Below are 9,969 nucleotides of genomic sequence, written 5' to 3' on the forward strand. Positions count from 1 at the left end.
CCCCCACCCCACCCTTTCGTCCAGCAGGGGTGCAGAGAAGTTTCAGATCTCCCAGAACCAAATACACCTAGCTGTGAGACAGGGTCAGGAGACAGTTCAAGAGGTTCAACCACATCTGATAAGAGTGTCTCATGGGTGAGTGACAGCCCCTGGATTATCCAGGCCACTGAGCTCCCCCATGAGTGTGAAGAACCAGGAGCTGCCTGACATAGCACTGTCATCACCAGAGCCCGGTTTACACTCCCACAGCTGCCCGGAAGGTCCAAAGTGGAGCCTTTTGTGGGGGTGGAGGTAGGACTATGAAGAAGGTGGGAAGCAGCAAAGATCTTGGCCTCAGAGAGTGAGGGTGCTGGGCTCTCTGTCCATTGGTTGGTGAGAGCCTACTTTAAGGATTTAACACCTTATCTTGAGGAAAGAGACTCACTTTCTGAGGCCAAGCCTTTTGCTGCTTCCCAGCTTCCTCTGGCTAAGTCCCCTGGACTCTTCCAGCTCCACTCACACACCTGCCCTGTGGCTGAGCTGGCCCTGCTTTGTGCAGGGAAAGAAGAGGTTGGAGATACAACTGAACTGGGAAGTGGGGACTTCAAGTATCAGGGAAGAGGGACAGGCTATAGGAATGTTGTCTGGCCTCAGGCAAGTGACTTTAATCTCTCTGAGCCTCAGTTTCCTCATTTGGAAAATGGGTATAAGTAACAAAAGCTCCTGAGAGTCCACACAAGGAGCACCCAGCATGGGGCCTGGCCGCCCATCTGCTCCACACATGAAGGCCATTATGATGAATTTGGGGCAAACTGGCTTCTGGAGTCCCACCTTACTTATCTAGGGGCTCCTTAGATTTGGCCCAGAGTAGACACATTAATGTGTATCAGTGATTACTGCTGTGATGAATATATTTTTCAAGCTCCCTCTGGGACTTGGGGCCTTCCTCTAATCTCTCATATTAGTTTGTTTCTAACAAATCAAGCTAAAAGGAAAGATCCAGATGCCTCAACTTCTCGCCAACTCCCCACACTCCAGTCTGAGGAAGGAAAGCTTGAAGGATTAGCATGTGAGCAGTGGAGGGAAGGCCTCCCTCAGAAATGACAGGAAGTGGGAGAGATGCCAGGGCTCACCCCCCAAGACAGGCGTCTGAGTATCTGGGCACATGCTCAGCCCAGAACAATGGGGGTCTTCATTCCAAGGCCACCCTGGGGGTCTCGGGACACACATGGGTCTGAGGCCTCCGCGTCACCTTCCTTGAGCTTCTGCCACTAGTCGGGACAGGGTTATTAGCACGAGGCAGCCCAGGTGGGTTTTAAAGACAGAGACCCTGAGGAAGGTACAGAAAGGACCACCAGCACAGATGCGTAGTTGAGGCATAAGGTGGGACTCCTGCTCCCAAGGGGGTCACTGGAGAGAGAAGCCCAGCCTCGACAGCAGAAAATGGAGATTTCTGTGGCCCTGGGCACATGTTGTGCAGCACTCAGAGTCAGGGGCTGGGAAGGAGCTGCAAAGAGACTGCCGTTTGCTGCAGGTCTGGAAAGATTACTTTGCCAGGCTGGGAATTAGGGTTGCCATTTTTTTTAATACCAGGGAACAGCATGGGCGCTGGCATGGAGGAAGAGAACTGGGAGCATTGGGGACTGGTGAATCAGTTATTCCATTGGAGATCAAGGCCAGCTTGGAGCTAGTGGTGGATGTCAGCTCAGGCAAGACCTCTCGGGCCATGATGTATAGTCTGGACTTTTCTGGGGGCCCAGGGTTTAATTCTAAGTACAGGAAGCCATGGAGAGCTTTGAGCCTGGAGTGGCAGCGACAGAAGCCACTTACCTTTTGTGAGGAAGCCCTCAGGCTGCCATGGAGAGGAGGGATTGGGAGGGTAAGATAAGAGTCCGGAAGACAGGGGGGAGCTACTGCAGTCATCCAGACCTGTGGTGAGGGGCCCTGGGCCAGGCAGCAGCACTGGGGCTACCCAGGAGGGGACGGATGTAGGGAGATTGGAGAGGCCCTAGAGGGAGGGCTCTGAGGCTGCTGGGAGCATCTGCTGTCATTTCTCTCCATCTCACACTTTTACACTGGGGGCCTGTGGAGCCCTGATTGTTAATATAGTAATGTAGAAACATGTGGGAACAGCTGGAGGGGGGTCCGCTCCCAGCCCCAGATCAGAGCAGATAAGAGCTGGGAGCCAGGGCCAAGATCATGTCCTCTCTAACCAGGACTTCCTTGGCTCTCTGTTACCTGGTTTCTCTCTTTGGATGCGGAGGAGAAATACATGAGCTGTGCCTGAGCTGCCACGAGCTCTTTGTTCATTTACTCCCTCCGCCCCACCTATTGGGCTCATGCTGTGCCTGGTGCAGAGAGACCTGGAGGACACTGCAGTCTGCTCCCTGCCCGTGGGGAGCCCCCTAGTCAGAGCTAACTAGAGAGAGACAAGGGACAGAGTGGTGGAGCCAGCCTAGGAAGAGCTGTCCCTTAAGCGGGGAGCCCAGGAGCCCGTGGGAACTGAGAGGTGCTCAACACAGCCTGGGAAGCCAAGGAAACTTCTGGAGGGAGGCCATCTGCATTACAGCTCAATGAAGGCAGGAACCGGGCTGCCCCATCCAGCATGGGATCCCCAGGCCCCCAACAATACGGGATGGAGTGACCTGGAAGCTGAGGCCTGGAGGATCACCAGGTGCAGCTCTGGCAGAGAGATGGGAAAGTGTGTTCCTAGCAGGAAGAACAGCTTGGGCAAAGGCTCAGAGGTGGCTTTGCAGAAATAACCTGGGACCTGAAGGGTGAGCGGGATGGAGCGAGAGCTGAGGCTGGAGGCTGTATTGTGAGGTCTAGGCCTCTGAGATCATAAAAATATTTTTCTTTCACAAGCCAGCCTGTGCTTTCCCTTCTCCTGTAAGTCCTTGCCAGGCCTGGAAATCTGGATTGGGTCACTGCTGGGAGATGTGAGGTGAGATTCGAGTTTGCAGGCAGAGCGAGTTGTGGGCTAAGGGGGTGGGGGAGGGTGCCCCAGTTCACACCCAGCTCCCCCACTTGTCAGGGGGCAGACCCGCCCTTTGAAAGCTGTCTGCCTCCTGTGTGGTGCTCAGTCGCAACAGCACTGTTGGATCCCAGGGATCCCGGCTGGAGCGAGACAGGATTCTCCAGAGGACGTGTGGGAACATCTCTTTGCTTTATTGGGTGTATAAATCAGTGGGATCCTGCAAGGATGGTATAAAATAAAACCCAGGTGGCCAGCAGATCCCTGGGTCAGAACCCATTGTTCGGGGTGGCCTGTGGGCTTGCGGTGTAAAGCCTGGGACTGTGCATCCCCTTGCTGCCCAGTGCAGCCGGCCGGCGGGTGGCCCAACAAGCGAGGTACCGTCTGGCTGGATCGAGAGCCAAAGAGGTAATGCTAATGTCTTTTAAAATTAGAATGAAAATGTTTGTTGCAGAGAGCAGAACCTGCGTCAGCACGGAGTCCTGTGGGAAGGGGACTGCTTTATCGCAGCCTTTAGGTTTTATTTTTGCACAGTCGCTCTTTATTTGCTGGTGGTGCTGTGACAGGCCCTCAGAGTGGGCTCATGCTGCCAGGCTGGGGCTGGAAAGACAGCACCGCCGCCTGTGTTTGGATATCGGCACCCGGAGGGAGCACCAGGACCTGCCTACAGTTGGGAGGACCTGTGGACCTGTGAGCAGGAGGCTGTGACTTTGTATGTGTCCCCATTTCCACTTATGCATCTAGCCAGGTGTGTGTGGTGGATGTGGTTCTCTGTCTGCCTTTTCTTGTGTGCCTCATGGCTTTGGGGTTCCACATGTGAGACTGGGTGTGACTCTTTGTGTGTATGTTCTTGAGTCGTATGTGTTTTTCTGTGTCTGTCCTTGTGTGTCTTTGGAAGATGGTCATGGGTGTGGCTGAGTCTGGGCATGTTTCTCTGTGGCCCTGCGTGTCTTTTCCTGTCTGTGTGTGGATATGTTTGAGCATCTTGGGGAGGAGGGAGGCACATGGTGCGTGACTATGGGTCCGTGTCTGTCCATATGGCCGTGTAGGTGCACATGTGAGTATAAGCATGTGTGTAACAGGAGTGCATGAGCGTGTGAGCATGCATTTGAACATGTGCATTTGCATGAACATGTGTAGGGAATGTGTCTCGTGGTGGATTATGTTGTGTGAGAGCCTGTTGTGTGCATGTGTGTGTTGCATGTGAGCACCCATTGCATATAGTGGTATGAGCCATGCTGTGTGTGTATGCACACATGTGAGAGAATGTAACATGTTGAGCATGCACGTGTTGCGGGAGCGTGTTGCGTGTGAGAGCATGTGTCATACTCTCCCATCCTCTCCCATTTAGAGTCCCCCCCTCTTTGGGTAACTCAGCCTGTCACGAACCTCCCTGGGTTCGAGAACACGGCAGGGCAGCACTGTCGACAGGCTGCCAGGCCTCCACTGGCCCCGACTCCAGTCAGAGACTTGGAAAACCTCCAGGTGCCTCTGAGGATGGTGCTGTTTTTAACCCACGCTGCTCCAGCTGAGGTTTACTTGAGCTTTACCTCTGCAGCTTGGGCCATACGAGCAATGGGTGCTTTGTTTCTGGGTGTTTCTTTCTAAATATTAAGTTATTTTGTGAAACAGAATATGCTTTTTCAAGGAGTGCCTATGCCTGGTGATGGGAGCCCCTGATTGATAGCTGTTGATCTGGTCTGGGGAGAAGCCGGGCACCCCGCGTGTGGTTCCCCCCAGCTGGGTGGTGGGAGCTCTGGCCCCAGCCCTGGGGATGGTCAGGGCTCCCTCAGATGCCATAGCGGCCCTGAACCCTGCCACCCACAGTGCTCAACCTGCCGCAATCACTTCTCTAGGGCAGGAAACCCACCCCCTGCAGGGCACCTGCTGGCCCTTGGGCTTCTCCACGGGGCCAGAGGAATCTCTTTTTAATCCCTGTCCCCGTCCAGCTCACATCCTTGTCACTGGGACTTTAGTGGTATCACCCTCTGTGGGATGGGTGGCCGGTGTGAGAGAGCTGGATTTTACAGAGTTGAAACCCAGTGCTATGCAAAATTCAGTACAATTGAGAAGCAGCACTGAATGCAGTTCAAGTGCTGTGCGACCTGGAGCGTGTTCCTCAGCTTCTCTGAGCCTCAGTCTTACCTGTAAAATGGGGATTGTGACAGTGCCAGCCCCAGGGCCGTATCTCACTTGTTCCCTTGGGGCCTTTCTTGAACACAGATTTGCATGGGCTGACAGCCGGGTTCAGTGTGTGCCTCAGTTTTCTTACTTGTGAAATCGGGCTAATAATAATAGTACCTACTGCATGAGATGTTGTGAGGGTTAAGTTTCTTACTTTACATAAAAGGTTTAAGTACCATAGAGCATGAGCTATTATTGTTATTTCTGGAATGCCTAAACCCAGACTAAAATATCCCATCGGCACACAATATCATCATCTTTAAAAAAAAAAACAAACAACAAACCACAACTTGTAACCCACTCTTTCTGCAGCTTTGCCCACTCTTTGGCATCAGGCAGCTGCTATGTGCCAGGCACCCGGCTGGGAGTGCCCAGGGCGTCATGGCATGGGTTATGGGGTGGGTGTTCTGCATGGGTGGGCTGGGTCAAATGCTTTGCTCGTTTCTCCTCCAGAGATTTGGAAAGGCAGATAGAGACTCCGTTAAGGCATTCTGGGCAGCAGCCAGGGGCAAGAGCCAACCAGCAAGAGAGCCACCTGGCAGTTGTCCCTGAGGGGTGGATCCACCAAGCTTGGGCTTGTGATGGCTGTGGGCACCCAAAACTGTTTTGTGCACTTGTCAGGAGGTGGCTGACATCTGAGCATTGGCGGCAGACAGCAGAGGGGAGAGCTGAGTACAGAGGGATATTTTCCCTGGAGCTTGCTCCACTTGGTGCCCTGAGCCCACCCCCTTACACCATGTCAGGGGCACGGGACGCACCAGTGATGAAATGCTGCTGCGTCTACTGGGGTGAAGCCCTTTGCATGAGTAAGGCCATATGCTAAAAATAAAACATGTGGGGGCACTATCTCATCTAGGCTTCTTAGATGCCCCCTGAAGTAGGTCCTGCTTGTTTCTACTTTACAGCGGAAAAAGCTGAGACCCAGAGATGTTTTGGAATCTTCCAGATCTGGGTAGAAATTCTGGTTCCTCCAGTTGCTCCATGACTTGAGACCAGTTACTTAACCTCTCTGAGCCTCCAGGTTCCCACTTCTTAGGGTGGTAGCAAGGATTCAAAGAAACAGTGTAGTTAAAACATTTAGACTGGTATCTGGCAGGGTAAATGATTTTTTAAGAAGGTTTTTGTTATTACTTGTGATTATTATTTCATCTTTTTGCAAGGAAACATTCTTTGCCAGTTTAACAGAAATATCGACATGATTCAGGTTTAATGCCTTGGTGTCTACAAGGAGGGATTACTCTTAGGAGGAGAAAACATTTTTTCTGATTGGCAACAGATAAGTTGGTGAGTTTCCCTCCTAGCAGGGACACTACTCTCTTATCGCAGGGTCTTCTCTAGGTGTGTGTCTGGAGCCTCTCCTGTGTCGTGGAGAAGAAACCCCTCAAGGTTTTTGTGGCCATACCCATTCCATAACCAAACTCTTTCAGACGCTCTGAGCAAAAAGTCTGGTGTGTAGTAATTGCTCAACAAAGGCTCTTTGGATGGCTGGATGGATCACATTTCCTGCAGCTAAGGGGATGAATGAATTCACGCACAACCTGGCAGTTCCCCACAGGGGAGGGAGCCTGGGGTGGGCACCTCCCCTGCAGGGATGCGCACTTTGCAGAGCTGTGGGTGCCTTGGATGTCTTCTGGAGTTAATCACTTAGGTGTGATTGTGATGGCCAGAGGGAGGGTGATGGCAGAACATTATCCCGCAACCTGAAGACCAGAGCATGGGTTCAGAGCAGTGAATATGACCTTGACAGATAGACAGGTATTGACTGGGGGGAATTTCATTCATTCAGTGAATATTTCTGTGCTTAGTGCTGGGATGCAGGGAGACACCTTGTGGAACCAAGTGAAAGAAAAGAACTGATGTGTGAATCTCAAATAGACTTTTCAGGGACTAGGTCACAGTGAGGGAGAATCTGGGGCCACTCTATATCGTAATAGGCAGGACTCTTCTGATTGTATGTGAGAGAAACTCACCTGGAACCAGCTTAAAACAAAAAGGAGTTTTATTATCTCACATGATCCAAAAGTTTCAGGTCATCTGGCTTCAGGCATGACTGTATCCAGCAGCTAAAATGATGTGATCTCATCCTGCTCATCTCATAGCTCAGTTTTCCTCTGTGTGGATGGGCTTTGTTCTCAGCCAGGCTCCTCCCTTGGCAGCTCTTTCTTCAGTATGGCAGCTCTCAGGGAAGGAAAGTCCGCTTCCCTAGTTGCTCTAGCAAAAGTCCCAGGATTCACCCTGCTTGGAACAATTTGGATCCATGTACTTGCTCAAGCTGTTTTGACCACCTGGAGTGCTCTCCGCTCTTCTACCTACCCCAGACCTACCTGCCCTTCAAGTCCTGCTTGAGCTCCATAGCTTCTATCTATAATCTTCTTCTCTTTTATCCTTTATCGTCTTTTGCATTTTTTCCTCTCTTGGAAAACCAATCATCTTTTTTCTTGCTTTGTATCTAACTCAACTGCATCCTGGCTGCATTGTGTTCTCATCAAGTAGGTCAGGATCCCTGGTAGGCCAGTTTCATTTCTTTTTCTTCTTCTTCTTTTTTTTTTCTTTTTAGAGTCGCACCTGCAGCACAAGGAGATTCCCAGGCTAGGGGTCAAATCAGAGCTACAGCTGCCAGCTTATACCACAGCCACAGCAGCGCGGGATCCAAGCTGCATTTGCGAACTACACCACAGCTCATGGCAACCCCGGAATCCCAACCCACTGAGCGAGGCCAGGCATCGAACTCGCATCCTTATGGATACTAATCAGATTTGTTTCCGCTGTGTCGCAACAGAAACCCCACCAGTTTCATTTCCTATCTTTCTCTCTCCCACCCAGTGCTTGAGAGATGCCTAATAAGTGCTTGTTCATGGATTGGGGCCTTAAGGATTTAATTTACAAGCCAAATCCCGGGATGGCTTATGGGAGGCCATGGGTCAACAGAGTCCAAAGGGAACCCCTGGCAATCATCTTATTGAACCTGTTCATTTATTACTGAGTCCCAAAGACCTGGACGTCTCAGGCCAGTGAGAAGTTAGACAAGGGGGAGAGGGCTCAAGTCAGAAGCTTGAGCTTTCCCAGCTTCACATCCCAGCTCTTTGCCCTTCCAGCTGCGTGACATGGGGTACGTTGCTTCACCTCTCTGTGCTACTAGCCATTCCTTGTCTGTAAAATGAGATCATTCACACAATGGGTTTAACGAAAGGGCCTGAGACTCAGCAAACACTCATTGACTGTTCACCATTATCATGACTACTGTACTTTTTTCAGTGTCGCTGGGTAGAGGGGGGATTATAAACTGCACTCCTGTTTTCTAGAGGAGAAAGTAGCTTCAGAGACACCCCCAAGATCACAGTGGCCCCCCCCCCCACTCACCTTGACTCCCTCTTCAGCTCTTGATCTTCACATTGGTGTCCTTTTTGAGACCACATGGGTGTGCAGCCCACCATGGCTCTCAGAGAAGGTTGGTACCTCTTGAGGAGGAAGGGGCATCTCACACAGAGGATGAGCAGGACTTGCATCTTGGTGTTTCTCCTGGCCGGGTTTTCACTGCTGTGTCTTGTGACCTACTCACCTCGACGAAGCCACCCTTGTTGACCTGCCCTGTGAGCAGCCCATCACTGCCCCCAGAATAGACCCAGGAACCATGCTGAGGTTGTGCAGGCCCGACCAGGTTCAGGGCCTGCTGCCCCCGCTGCACTGTGCCCCTCCATGTAAGGAAGCATCATCTGCTCTTCTCCCTGGCAGTTTGTTTATTTCTGCCTCCTCAGAAATATTTGGGGGTGATTAAAAGGAAATGTTCTTCTGACTGTAATGAAATGGGGTTTGGGGGGTTTGAAATGATGGGCTGTGGCCTTGGGGGCCAGTGCTGGTTGATTTGATAACCGAGTTGATAGGCAACAGAATATTGATTTCTCTTCCCCTCCTCCCAGGAAGGTGACCTGGCAAAGGGGAGATGTTTTGAAATTCAGGAGAGGGCTACTGTGGGAAGCCAGAAAGAAGCTGTGTGTGTGTGTGTGCGTGTGTGTGTACACATGTGTGTGCATGCTTGTACACTGCTCTGCTGCTCCCTCTAAGGCCTATAACTCACGACCACACTCCCCACCCCCATCGCTGCAAGATGGGGTGTGTGGGCTCGCACCTATGCAGCTGCCTTTTCTGGCACTTGCCTAAAGAAGAGTGAGGACTCCAGAGCCTGACAGGCCCAAAATCAAGCCTTCCTCTGTCACCTCCTGGCTAGGTGGCCTTGTGTAAGTGGCTTCATCTCTCTGTGACTCAGTTTCCTTGTCTGTAAAGTGAGAGTACATATCTGCTGCATGGAGCTTTTCAGAGGCTTAACTGAGAATTTCTCTGGGTGTGATAACTAAAGGCAGCTCTGACTTTGGTGGCGATATTAATAACTAGTAATTTGTATTACTTGCTGATAGGGGAGCACATTGTTGTGGGAGTGCCAAGGAGCGGGTGATAGATTTTGATGGAGGCAATCCTGGAAGACTTCCAAGAGAAGGTCCTTGAGTGACAAAACTTCTGCCATGTGACAGAAGGGTTGGGGGGTAGGGAACAGTTTTCTGTTTCAGGCAATCAGAGGCTCAAAGGCAGGGAAGTGCAGAATCCTCTGGCAGGATGGGGACCAGCTGCTCTCCAGCGTCAGGGGTCGGGGCGCTGGGAGGGGCAAGGCTGTGGTAGAAGAGGAGTTGGGCTTTGTTTGGCCAGCACCTCAGGGCAAATAGTTGATGGATGAGCTTTGAATATCGGAGCCCATTTGTTGTATCTGAAATTCAGAAGCAGTTATAATGTATTGCCCTTCCTCTCTTGGCTGAGCAGTAATTCTGTGCCAGGCATGGTGC

The 9,969-nt window shown here is 51.5% G+C and overlaps 1 protein-coding gene across 41 annotated transcripts in view; it reads left to right on the forward strand.

The window, feature by feature from the left end:
- Positions 1 to 9,969, forward strand: part of CUX2 (cut like homeobox 2) — a 296,127-nt gene that overhangs the window by 79,832 nt on the left and 206,326 nt on the right. The window contains exon 1 of one of the 41 annotated variants that reach the window (XM_084996010.1): positions 3,073 to 3,361. The exons of 31 other annotated variants lie outside the window; for them this stretch is intronic. The gene's annotated coding sequence lies outside the window, so the exon portion shown is untranslated. Of the gene's footprint in view, positions 1 to 3,072; positions 3,362 to 3,419; positions 3,702 to 3,948; positions 4,011 to 9,969 lie in introns of those variants that run through there. 9 more of the 41 variants (XM_084996013.1, XM_084996017.1, XM_084996005.1 and 6 more) reach the window with 9 other exon arrangements.

Source organism: Sus scrofa, chromosome 14, assembly GCF_054392235.1.
Source record: "Sus scrofa isolate SSC_HxYL_T2T_F1_AM1 chromosome 14, Sscrofa_HxYL_maternal_Yorkshire_Landrace_v2.0, whole genome shotgun sequence".
Classification (NCBI taxonomy): domain Eukaryota; kingdom Metazoa; phylum Chordata; class Mammalia; order Artiodactyla; family Suidae; genus Sus; species Sus scrofa.